The 12,845-nt window shown below is 39.3% G+C and overlaps 1 non-coding gene across 1 annotated transcript; it reads left to right on the plus strand.

The window, feature by feature from the left end:
- The first annotated feature begins 12,409 nt into the window (after window positions 1-12,409).
- trnaa-agc (transfer RNA alanine (anticodon AGC)) lies at window positions 12,410-12,483 on the plus strand. Its single transcript has one exon. It is a non-coding gene; the product is annotated as a tRNA-Ala (tRNA).
- The last annotated feature ends 362 nt before the right edge of the window (window positions 12,484-12,845 follow it).

The following is a 12,845-nucleotide window of genomic DNA, read 5'->3' on the forward strand; positions in this document are numbered from 1 at the left end:
CGGTAGGGGGAGCTATGTCCACAGTTTATGTCTCAACATTGGGTTTTGAAGTGTGGTGTTACAGTAGTCAAGTAAAGACAATCTGTAAAGCTTCTTTCAAGGCTTTCACTGTACTTTCAGAGGTGCTGTTTAAACTGTGTAAGATTAGTCAATCAAATGTACAGTGCCTAAGGAAAGTATTCAGACCCCTTGACTTTTTCCACATTTTCTTACGTTACAGCCTTATTCTATAATGGATTAAATAAGTGTTTCCCCTTATCAATCTACACACACTACCTCATAATTACAAAGTGAAACATGATTTTTGAAAAATTCAGACCCTTTTCAATGAGACTTGAAATTGAGCTTATGTGTATCCTGTTTCTACAACTTGATTGGAGTCCACCTGTGGTGGACATGATTTGGAAAAAGCACACACCTGTCTATATAAGGTCCCCCAGTTGATAGTGCACGTCAGAGCAAAAACCAAGCAATGAGGTCAAAGGAATTACCCGTAGCGCTCCGAGACACGATTGTGTCGAGGCACAGATCTGGGGAAGGGTACCAAAAAATGTCTGCAGCATTGAAGGTCCCCAAGAACACCGTGGCCACCATCATTCTTAAATAGAAGTTTGGAATCACCAACACTCTTCCTAGAGCATTCTGACCCTTGGTCAGGGAGGTGACCAAAAACCCCATGGTCACTCAAAGTTCATTTGTGAAGATGGGATAACCTTCCAGAAGGACAACCATTAGGCCTTTATGGTAGAGTGGCCAGACAGAATTCACTCCTCAGTTAAATGAACATGACAGCCAGCTTGGAGTTTGCCAAAAGGCACCTAAAAGGACTCTCAGACCATGAGAAGCAAGATTGAGCTTGTTTAGACTGAATGCCAACCTGATACCATCTCTACGGTGAAGCATGGTGGTGGCAGCATCATGCTGTGGGGATGTTTTTGAGCGGCAGTTACTGGGAGACTAGTCAGGATCAAGGGTAAGATGAACGGAGCAAAGTACAGAGAGATACTTGATGATAACCTGCTCCAGAGCACTCAGGACCTCAGACTGGGTGAAGGGTTCCCCTTCCAACAGGACAACGACCCTAAGTACACAGGCAAGACAACGCAGGAGTGGCTTCGGGACAAGTCTCAATGTCCTTGAGTGGCCCAGCCAGAACCTTATTGAACATGTCTGGAGAGACCTGACAGTAGCTGTGCAGCAATGCCTCCTTCCAACCTGACAGAGCTTGAGAGGATCTACTGAGAAGAATGGGAGAAACTCCCGAAATACAGGTATGCTATGCTTGTAGAGTCATACACAAGACTCAAAGCTCTAATCGCTGCCAAAGGTGCTTCAACAAAGTACTGAATAAAGGATCTAAATACTGAGGTAAATGTGATGTTTATTTTTTCTCACATTTATTTTATTTGTAATTATGGGGTATTGGGTGTAGATTGATCACGATTTAATCAATTTTAGAATAAGGCTGTAACGTAACAAAATGGATAAAGTCAAGGGGTCTGAATACTTTCAGAATCCACTCTTTATGAAGCACTTTTTACATCAGCAGATGTCACAAAGTGCTATTCAGAAACCCAGCTTAAAACCCCGAACAGCAATCAATGCAGATATAGAAGCACGGTGGCTAGGAAAAACTCAATAGGCAGGCCGGAACCAAGGACAAAACCTAGAGAGTAACCAAATCCAAATCCAAATTCAAATTTTATTTGTCACATGCCGAATACAACCCTTACCTTAAAATGCTTACTTACAAGACCTTAACCAACAATGCAGTTTTAAGAAAAATAAGAGTTTAGAAAAATATTTACTAAATAAACGAAAGTAAAAAATGAAAAAGCAACAAAATAACAATAAGGATGCTATATACAGGTTAGTTTAGGTAATACACTACCGTTTGAAAAGTTTGGGGTCACTTAGAAATGTACTTGTATTTGAAAGAAAATCACTTTTTTTTGGTCCATTTTAAAATGGCATCAAATTGATCACAAATACATTGTAGACATTGTTATTGTTGTAAATGACTATTGTAGCTGGAAACAGCAGACTTGTTTTATGGAATATCTACAGAGGCCCATTTATCAGCAACCATCACTCCTGTGTCCAATGGCATGTTGTGTTAGCTAATCCAAGTTAATCATTTTAAAAGGCTAATTGATCATTAAAAAACCTTTTGAAATTATGTTATCACAGCAGAAAAAATAATCAATACAATTGGCCTTCTTTAAACTAGCTGAGTATCTGGAGTATGAGCATTAGTGGGTTTGATTACAGGCTCAAAATGGCCAGAAACAAATACCTTTCTTCTGAAACTCGTCACTCTATTCATGTTCTGAGAAATTACTCCCTTCACAGAACAGCGCCAACTGGATTTAACCGGAGTGGACAACTGAGCAAGAGGACAAGTACATTAGTGTGTAGTTTGAGAAACAGACGCCTCACAAGTCCTTTACTGGCAGCTTCATTAAATAGTACCCGCAAAACACCAGTCTCAACATCAACAGTGAAGAGGCGACTCTGGGATGCTGGCCTTCTATTTACAGAGGAACTGCTTGCAATTAAAGCCTTTAAGTCCGGGGAACTCCAGGGCTGGATGGCATACCAGTGGAAGACCATTATTAGCATGTTTTAACCACTCCTATGTAAATGGTAGATTATTGGACACTCGACAAGATAGTCTGATTTCATTATTACTGAAACAGGATCCAAGTGGTATATATAAAGATCCAGTCCATTTAAAAAAAATGGAGGCCTTAAATTCTAGCTAAATACTTAGCGCATAGAATTAAAACAGTTTTGTCAGATATTATTCATCCTAATCAGATTTTTTTACATGGACGATACATTGGAGATAATATAAAACAAGTACTGGAAACAATAGAACACTATGAAATATCGGGGAAACCTGGCCTGGTTTTCATAGCTGACTTTGAAAAGGCTTTTGATAAAGTACGACTTGAGTTTATATATAAATGCCTGGAATATTTCAATTTTGGATTATCTTTTATACAATGGGTTAAAGTTATGTATAGTAACTCTAGGTGTAAAACTGTAAATAATGGCTATATCTCAGAAAGTTTTAAATTGTCGAGGAGTAAAACAAGGTTGTCCACTATCGGCATATCTATTTATTGTCATTGAAATGTTAGCTATTAAAATGAGATCCAACAATAATATTAAGGTATTAGAAATCCATGGTTTAAAACAAAGGTGTCATTGTACGCTGATGATTCATGTTTTCTTTTAAATTCACAATTAAAATCCCTTCACAGCCTCAAAGGTGATCTAGATACATTTTCTAACCTCTCTGGATTAAAAACAAAATTATGATAACTGTGCTATATTACATATTGGATTACAAAAAAATTCAACTTTTACATTACTGTGTAGTTTACCAATTAAAGGGTCAGATGGAGATGTGGACATACTCGGTATTCATATCCAGAAAGTAAGAAATGATCTCACTCAAATACATTTTTATAGAAAGTTAGCAAAGTTAGTTAAAATCTTGCTACCATGGAATGGAAAATACCTGTCTTTGTGAAGAAATCACCCTGTTTCTTTGCCTACAGCCAGCGACCTGCTTTTTAAATTATATGAGCAAAAAATATGAGATTTTATTTGGAATGGCAAGCCAGACAAAATGAGAAGGACCTATTTTTATAATGAATATGAATTCGGAGGTCAGAAATTATTAAATATTAAAGCATTAGACCTCTCACTAAAGGCATCAGTCATACAAAAGTTATACTTAAATCCAAAATGGTTCTCTCATAAATTAGTAAGGATATCTCACCCCATGTTCAGGAATGGCCTTTTCCCCTTTATCCAGATTACAACCGCTCACTTTGGTTATTTGAAAACAAAATCATCTCCAACATATCGTTATTTTCTTAAACAAGCGATAGAAAGTTAGTTGCAATTTCAGTTTATTCTACCTGAAAAGACAGAACAAATAATACAACAAATATTGTGGTTAAACTCAAATATACTAATTAATAAGGGGTGTAAGGAACTTGTCTGTCGACCCTGCATTAAAGACCAAATTTGGTGAAAGAAAATTGTGATAAATAAAAATATATACCAGTTTAATTTAATTACCAAAAATTGACAGCTGTGCAATATAAATTGCAAAATAGTTGGGAAGAGATTTTCGATGTACCAATTCCATGTCACATGGTTTATGAATTGACACGCAAAACAACGCCGGATTCAAAAGTTTAAATTTTTCAATTGAAATGATTACAACCAATAGAATGATATATATATATATATATACAAGTATATATATGGGGGGATATGGGGGATAGAATCTTCCCAGGTCTGCAGATTTTGCTGCGATGAGGCAGAGTCATTAGATCATTTATTTTGGTACTGACCATATGTAGCTCATTTCTGGTCACAGGTCCAGGAATGGCTGAAGAATTGCAACATTTACCTAGAGCTAACGCTGCAGATAGTAATACTGGGCGATTTGAAAAGTCATAGTCAATTGATTTTATCAAAGATGTTTATCTTTAATTTACAATCTGTAGAAACTATGAGAATAGAAAGCATCACAGCACAGTTGAAAAATATATGGCAATTAGATATCCAATATGGATGGTGTTAATACGTAGATGGGAGGGGTTGCATGGAGCTGAAGGGTGGGACTAGTAACAACAAGATAACAAATGTAAAACATACAGAGTTTGTCAAATGTACAGTTGAAGTTGGAAGTTTACATACACTTAGGTTGGAGTCATTAAAACTTGTTTTTAAACCACTCCACAAACGTTTGTTAACAAACTATAGTTCGGTTAGGACATCTACTTTGTGAATGACACAAGTCATTTTTCCAACAATTGTTTACAGACAGATTATTTCACTTATAATTCACTGCATCACAATTCCAGTGAGTCAGAAGTTTACATACACTAAATTGACTGTGCATTTTAAACAGCTTGGAAAATTACAGAAAATTATGTCATAGCTTTAGAGGCTTCTGATTGACTCAAATGATGTCAATTAGCCTATTGGAGGTGTATCTGTAGATGGATTTCAAGGCCTACCTTCAAACTCAGTGCCACTTTGCTTGACATCCTGGGAAACTCAAAACAAAAAAGCCAAGATCTCAGAAAATAAATTGTAGACCACAAGTCTGGTTCATCATTGGGAGCAATTTCCAAACATCTGAAGGTACAATGTTCACCTGTACAAACAATAGTACGCAAGTATAAGCACCATGGGACCACGCAGCCATCATACCACTCAGGAAGGAGATGTGTTTTGTCTCCAAGAGATGAATGTACTTTGGTGCGAAAAGTGCAAAATAATCCCAGAAAAACAGCAAAGGACCTTGTGAAGATGCTGGAGGAAACGGGTACAAAAGTATCTATATCCACAGTAAAACAAGTCCTATATCGACATAACCTGAAAGGCCGCTCAGCAAGGAAGAAGCCACAGCTCCAGAACTGCCATAAAAAAACCAGACTACAGTTTGCAACTGCACATGGGGACAAAGACCATACTTTTTGGAGAAATGTCCTCTGGTTTGATGAAACAATAATAGAACAGTTTGGCCATAATGAGTATCGTTATGTTTGGAGGAAAAAGGGGGCGGCTTGCAAGCCGAAGAACCACCAGACAGCTGATGTTCTGAAAGAGCTGCATAATCTGGACCCATACAAATCTGCTGGGCTAGACAATCTGGACCCTCTTTTTCTAAAATTATCTGCCGAAATTGTTGCAACCCCTATTACTAGCCTGTTCAACCTCTCTTCCATGTCATCTGAGCTTCCCTAAGATTGGAAAGCTGCCGCAGTCATCTCCCTCTTCAAAGGGAGTGACACTCTAGACCCAAACTGCTACAGACCTACATCTATCCTACCCTGTCTTTCTAAGGTCTTCGAAAGCCAAGTTAACAAACAGATTTCTGACCATTTCAAATCACACCATACCTTCTCCGCTATGCAATCTGGTTTCAGAGCTGGTCATGGGTGCACCTCAGCCACGCTCAAGGTCCTAAACGACATCATAACCGCCATCGATAAGAGACATTACTGTGCAGCCGTATTCATCGACCTGGCCAAGGCTTTCGACTCTGTCAATCACAACATTCTTATTGGCAGACTCGACAGCCTTGCTTTCTCAAATGATTATCTCACCTGGTTTACCAACTACTTCTCTGATAGAGTTCAGTGTGTCAAATCAGAGGGCCTGTTGTCTGGACGTCTGGCAGTCTCTATGGGTGTGCCACAGGGTTCAATTCTTGGGCCGACTCTCTTTTCTGTATACATCAATGATGTTGCTCTTGCTGCTGGTGATTCACTGATCCACCTCTACGCAGACGACACCATTCTGTATACATCTGGCCCCTCTTTGGACACTGTGTTAACTAACCTCCAGACGAGCTTCAATGCCATACAACTCTCCTTCCGTGGCATCCAACTGCTCTTAAACGCAAGTAAAACTAAATGCATGCTATTCAATCGATCACTGCCCGCACCTGCTCCCCCGTCCAGCATCACTACTCTGGACGGCTCTGACTTAGAATACGTGGACAACTACAAATACCTGGGTGTCTGGTTAGACTGTAAACTCTCCTTCCAGACTCATTAAGCATCTCCAATCCAAAATTAAATCTAGAATCGGCTTCCTATATCGCAACAAAGCATCCTTCACTCATGCTGCCAAACATACCCTCGTAAAACTGACCATCCTACCGATCCTCGACTTCAGTGATGTCATCTATAAAATAGCCTCAAACACTCTACCCAACAAACTGGATGCAGTCTATCACAGTGACATCCTTTTTGTCACCAAAGCCCCATACACTACCCATAATTGCGACCTGTACGCTCTCGTTGGTTGGCCCTTGCTTCATACTCGTCGCCAAACCCACTGGCTACAGGTTATCTACAAGTCTCTGCTAGGTAAAGCCCCGCCTTATCTCAGCCCACTGGTCACCATAGCAGCACCCACTCGTAGCACGCGCTCCAGCAGGTATATATCACTGGTCATCCCCAAAGCCAATTCCTCCTTTGGTTGTCATTCCTTCCAGTTCTCTGCTGCCCATGACTGGAACGAACTGCAAAAATCTCTGAAGCTGGAGACTCGCATCTCCCTCACTAGCTTTAAGCACCAGCTGTCAGAGCAGCTCACAGATCACTGCACCTGTACATTGCCCATCTGTAAACAGCCCATCTATCTACCTACCTCATCCCCACACTGTATTTATTTATTTATCTTGCTCCTTTGCACCCCAGTATCTCTACTTGCACATTAATCTTCTGCAGATCTACCATTCCAGTGTTTAATTGCTATATTGTTAGTACTTCGCCACCATGGCCTATTTATTTCCTTAAGTTACCTCATTTGCACTCACTGTATATAGACTTTTCGTTTTCTTTTGTTCTACTGTGTTATTGACTGTATGTTTTGTTTATTCCATGTGAAACTCTGTGTTGTTGTATGTGTCGAATTGCTATGCTTTATCTTGGCCAGGTCGCAGTTGTAAATGAGAACTTCTTCTCAACTAGCCTACCTGGTTAAATAAAGGTGAAATAAAATAAATAAATAAAAACACCATCCCAACCGTGAAGCACAGGGGTGGCAGCATTATGTTGTGGGGGTGCTTTGCTGCAGGAGGGACTGGTGCACTTCACAAAATAGAGGGCATCATGAGGTAGGAAAATTATGTGCATATATTGAAGCAACATCTCAAGACATCAGTCAAGAAGTTAAAGCTTGGTCGCAAATGGGTCTTCCAAATGGACAATGACCCCAAGCATACTTCCAAAGTTGTGGCAAAATGGCTTAAAGACAACAAAGTCAAGGCATTGGAGTGGCCATCAAAAAGCCCTGACCTCAATCCCATAGAACATTTGGGGGCAGAACTGAAAAAGCGTGTGCGAGCAAGGATGGCTACAAACCTGACTCAGTTACGGCAGCTCTGTCAGGAGGAATGGGCCAAAATTCACCCTCCTTATTGTGGGAAGCTTGTGGAAGGCTACCCAAAACGTTTGACACAAGTTAAACAATTTAAAGGCAATGCTACTAAAAACTAATTCAGTGTATGTAAATATCTGACCCACTGGGAATGTGATGAAATAAATAAAAGCTGAAACAAATCATTCTCTCTACTATTATTCTGACATTTCACATTCTTAAAATAAAGTGGTGATCCTAACTGAGACGTAAGACAGGGAATTTTTGGCTAAGGTATATGTAGACTTCCGACTTCAACTGTATATAGGTTCAGACATGTTGTGAAATAGCAGTTACAAATATATGGTAAATAGAACTGGATGGACATCAGAAATAGAGGAAGGCCTGGACTAAAAACAAACAAAATATGACTATTGTAAAATTGATTGTGTCTGTAAAATGTATTAGTATGTATAAGCTGGAAGTAGAAGCATCAGTGTTATTGTTCATTCAAATCTCCAATTGGGGGAGGGGTGGTAGGGGGTGGCAGGGAATAATAAAGGAAGGTGTGTGTATATATATATATATATATAGTGTAAATGTATGTATGTGTATATGTTTGAATGTTTATATGAGTGTGTGTTTGTGTGTATATAGATATATTTAGCAAAAAATATATGGGGGATTGGAAATGATGCAGACAATTACATTGATGGAAGCAACAATCTATCCACAATAATAAAGCTGATCCACCTCCCCCAAAAATAGAAAAGAGAACCTTGGGGAACACCGAAACTTACAATTGATTTTTCCGACAGATAAGATCTAAACCAGGCAAGAACTTGATGATGACAGCTTGATGAAGACTGGGGATGTGCACATTAATTTAAGGCTGGTAGTCTGCAGGGATTGCTACCCTGTCCCCTTGACCAGGTGATGTGATTTCTTTCCTCTGTTCCTATTTTTCACCCTCCATTTATCTTTTATATTTCCTCAATGTGTTGTATACTGTATTAGAATGAATTGCCATGGAGCATTGACCTCCCCTCTACAGTTTTATATGGAATATACATCTCATGTGATCTTATAGTGGTCCAGGCAGTCTGTCTTGTTTATGGGGTGTCAGTGGGCCACGTGTTTGTTCACACTCCTGGGTATATTCATTTAACACACAAGTACACATGCATGCACATACACGCCACACCCTCCCTTCCCTCTCCTCAATATGTATACCCCTCTGCAAAAGGACGCACCACACACCCACACACACACAATCACTCCATCATCACCTTGGTATGCTGTGCAAAGCTGTGCTTTGTGAAATGTTAAATGGAAGACATAAGTCAGGTTTAATAGTGCTGCTATCCAGACCAGGGTACTGCTCACGCTGATCATTAAAAGGCCCAGTGCAGTCAAACATTTGATTTTCCTGTGTTTTATATATATTTCCACACTGAGGTTGGAATGATACTGTGAAATTGGGGAAATGTTGTTAGTGCACATTTAGTGTAAGAGCTGATTGTAAAACCGCCTGAAATGTCAGCCTGCTGGTCACATCACTAGGCGGTAGATTAGTTAATAGAACAATAAGAAATTGAGTTCCAAGCTTTTCTGCCAATAATGGCTAGTTTTCCATTTTGCCCCTCCCAGAGAGTCCTAGCAAAATGCAAATAGGTTATTATTGTTTATTTTGAAACCATTTAAAGTGGTTTCAATAAGGTAAGGGATTGAGGTATTGAAAGATACACTTGGGAAGGGTATCTCTCTGATAGCTTGTGTGTTTGTGACTCTACAGATGTAGGGATCTTAATTTGATCATCCTGTTTCAGGAGAACTTTCATGCAATGCAGGACATTTTAAACTTGGAATGTATTTGAGGTTAAAAACAGCTTCTGAAGTTTATAATTTCCACTTGATTTTCCCTAACAAAAAAATGTATCAACCCCTACAAAAAAAATGTGTGGATTGGGGTGATCAGTCCTTGGTTCTAAATATTGGAAAAGATGCCAGAGCTAAGGATTAAGAATAGCCAATTGGAATTTGTGGTCTCTATATTTTATCATTTCATTAAGGACCAGGACCAGGACCAGGATCAACACCACAGGCCTTTTTGGGTTGGATGGTTTGTATCTTGTCCTGTAGTTCCTTCAATGTAATTGGAGAATCCAGTGCATTCTGGTAGTCTTTAATAGTTGATTCTAAGATTTGTATTTGATCATGTATATGCTTTTGCTATTTGTACTTTGTTATAGTGCCAAAACAATTTGTGAAGAGGTTTATCCATACATCTCCGTTTTGGAAGAAGTCTTCGTGATGTCTGTTTAGTGTTTTCAAATTTGCCCGGAAGTGTTCATTCTATGGATTCTTCAATTATATTGAGGCTAATTCTGACGTGCTGTTTCTTCTTTTTCCATAGTGTATCTCTGTATTGCGTTAGTGATTCACCATAGTGAAGACATAGACTCAGGTTTTCTGGATCTCTGATTTTGGTTGGATAGGTTTCTCAAATTTCTTTCTTAGGTTTTTGCATTTTTCATCAAACCATTTGTCATTGTTGTTAATTTTCTTAGGTTTTCAACTTGACATTTTTAGATTTGATAGGGAAGCTGAGGTCAAATATATTGTTTAGGTTTTCTACTGCCAAGTTTAGACCTTCACTATTACAGTCAAATGTTTAGTCTAGAAGGGATTTAATTAGTTGTTGCCTAAATATTTTTGGGCGGGTTTCTGCACTACTTTCCTTCCATCTATAGCATTTCTTAAGAAACTTTAAATAGGTTTAGATTTCAATATCCGCAATAGAAATGACATCTATTAGTGTTGTGCTTAGTTGGTTAAAGTACCTGTCTAGCAAACAGGACATCCGGAGTTTGAATCTCTGCAATTCCTTTACAAGCACTTCATTGTACCAATTGGTGGAGAATGTCGGAGGGACCTCTATCATTTAGTAACGTGAAGTGATCGTATAGTGGTTAGTACTCTACCTTGTGGCAGCAGAAACCCAAGTTTGAATCCTGTTCACGGCACTGAAATGAACAAAGACATGGCAATAGGTTTGTATTTTTAACTACTTCAAACTTACTGTGTAAGCTGAGAAACACAAACTCTGGCATTTGACAAAATCCCCCAGCTCATGGTACATTAGTGAGTTACATTAACTGGTTCATCTGCTGTTTCAGAGATTCTTACGAATTTTCAGTATGACACTTAGTTGATACTGTTACTGTCCTCAAAATACCCAAATGAATAAGAAATAGTGTGTGATTACATCTGTGGGTGCTGTGGCATAGTTGAAGTCCCTGTCTTGCAAACAGGAGATCCTGAGTTCAAATCCCAGCTGTGCCTTTCCAAGTACTTCAGTGTAGTCATTGGTGGAGAAAGTATGATGAGAGGGCTCTCTGTTTTTCTGATCCAATTGGTTTTGATAAGTAAGCGAGGCCAGTGGGGAGAAGACATGAGAAGCATGCAATTAAGATTATCCAATGTCACGTAAAAATTGCAATTTTTGAATGGATTGAAACGTACCAACTGAGTAAAGCTGAACTGGCTACCCATTCCAGCGTTTAGCCAGCTTGTACACATCACTGTGCCAACATGAATAGACTCCCCAAGCAAGCTGTGACTGTATAGTGGTTAGTTGTCTTAAAATCCTTAAAATCCTGGTCATGGCACTGACAAGGATTTACATCTTTTTGTGCTGCGGCTTTTTCAGTTAAATCACTTGTCTAAGAAACAGGCAAATCCTGAGATTAAATCTCAGCAGTACCTTTACCATTGCTTCATTGTAACCGTTGGAGGGATAGAGTCCTCTATTTTTCTCATCCAAGGGGTTTTGAGAAGTAGGCGTGGCAAGTGGAGAGAAGACGTGAGGAGCCTGCAATTGAGATATTCCAATGTCACGGAAAAAGGGCCCTTTTTGAATGAATTGAAACGCACCAACTGAGTAAAGCTGAACTGGCTAACAGCTCTAGTGTTTAGCCAGCTTGTAACCATCACTGTGTTAACATGAATAGCCTCTTCAAGAAAGCTCTGGTACCTTGCAATGATCATATAGTGGTTAGTACTCTCCGTTGTGACAGCAGCAAACCAGTTTTGAATTTTGAACTATTTAAAACTTACTGTGATAGCTAAGAAACACAAGATCCCACAGCTCATGGTAGGTTAATGAGTTAAATTAACTAATTCATCTCTTATTTCAGAGGTTCTAAAGAGTTTTCAGCTCGACACCCAAGTGATACATTTCTGTCCTCAAAAGACCCAAATTAAGTTGAAATGGTGTGTGATTAAAAATGTTTACTCATATCTCGCGACCCACCTCTCCTATGCTCAGTAGCCACTTTGGGTCCAAATAAACCCTGTTCCTAGTCAATTGAAGGAGTCCGTATCGATTCCAATAGGAAATGACATGTGATTTTGCTAGACAGAGATAAGGGTTAAATCAATAAGACTGGTTTGATTCTAACAGGTGTGGGCTTTCATACCCACAATAGAACATACAGCTATGGGTGCAGTAGCTTAGTTGGTTATAGCTTCTGTCTAGCAAACAGGAGATCCTGAGTTCAAATCTCAGCATTGCCATTACAAGCATTTCATTGTACGCATTGCTGAAGTTCAGAGGGAGGAATCTCTATTTTTCTCATCTAATGGGTTTTGAGAAGTATGTGAGGCGAGAGGAGAGGAGAGAGGACATGAGGAGTAAGCAAGAAGAAGAAACTCAACAACTCTGCCATTTGACAAGGACCCCCAGCAGTTTAATATTATTCCCTTCCTTTCTTTGATGCCTCATGACTGAGTATTGCTCTGTTCAAGTGGTCTGATAGGGGTGTTAATGGACTGGCTGTGAACGCTCTAAGAGACACTGGGTTGAGGTCAGTGATAAAGTAGTCTTCAGTACTACTGCCAAAAGATGAGCTATAGGTGTATCTACCGTAGGAGTCCCC

Source organism: Oncorhynchus clarkii, chromosome 16 (assembly GCF_045791955.1).
Source record: "Oncorhynchus clarkii lewisi isolate Uvic-CL-2024 chromosome 16, UVic_Ocla_1.0, whole genome shotgun sequence".
In the NCBI taxonomy this organism is placed as follows: Eukaryota; Metazoa; Chordata; class Actinopteri; order Salmoniformes; family Salmonidae; genus Oncorhynchus; species Oncorhynchus clarkii.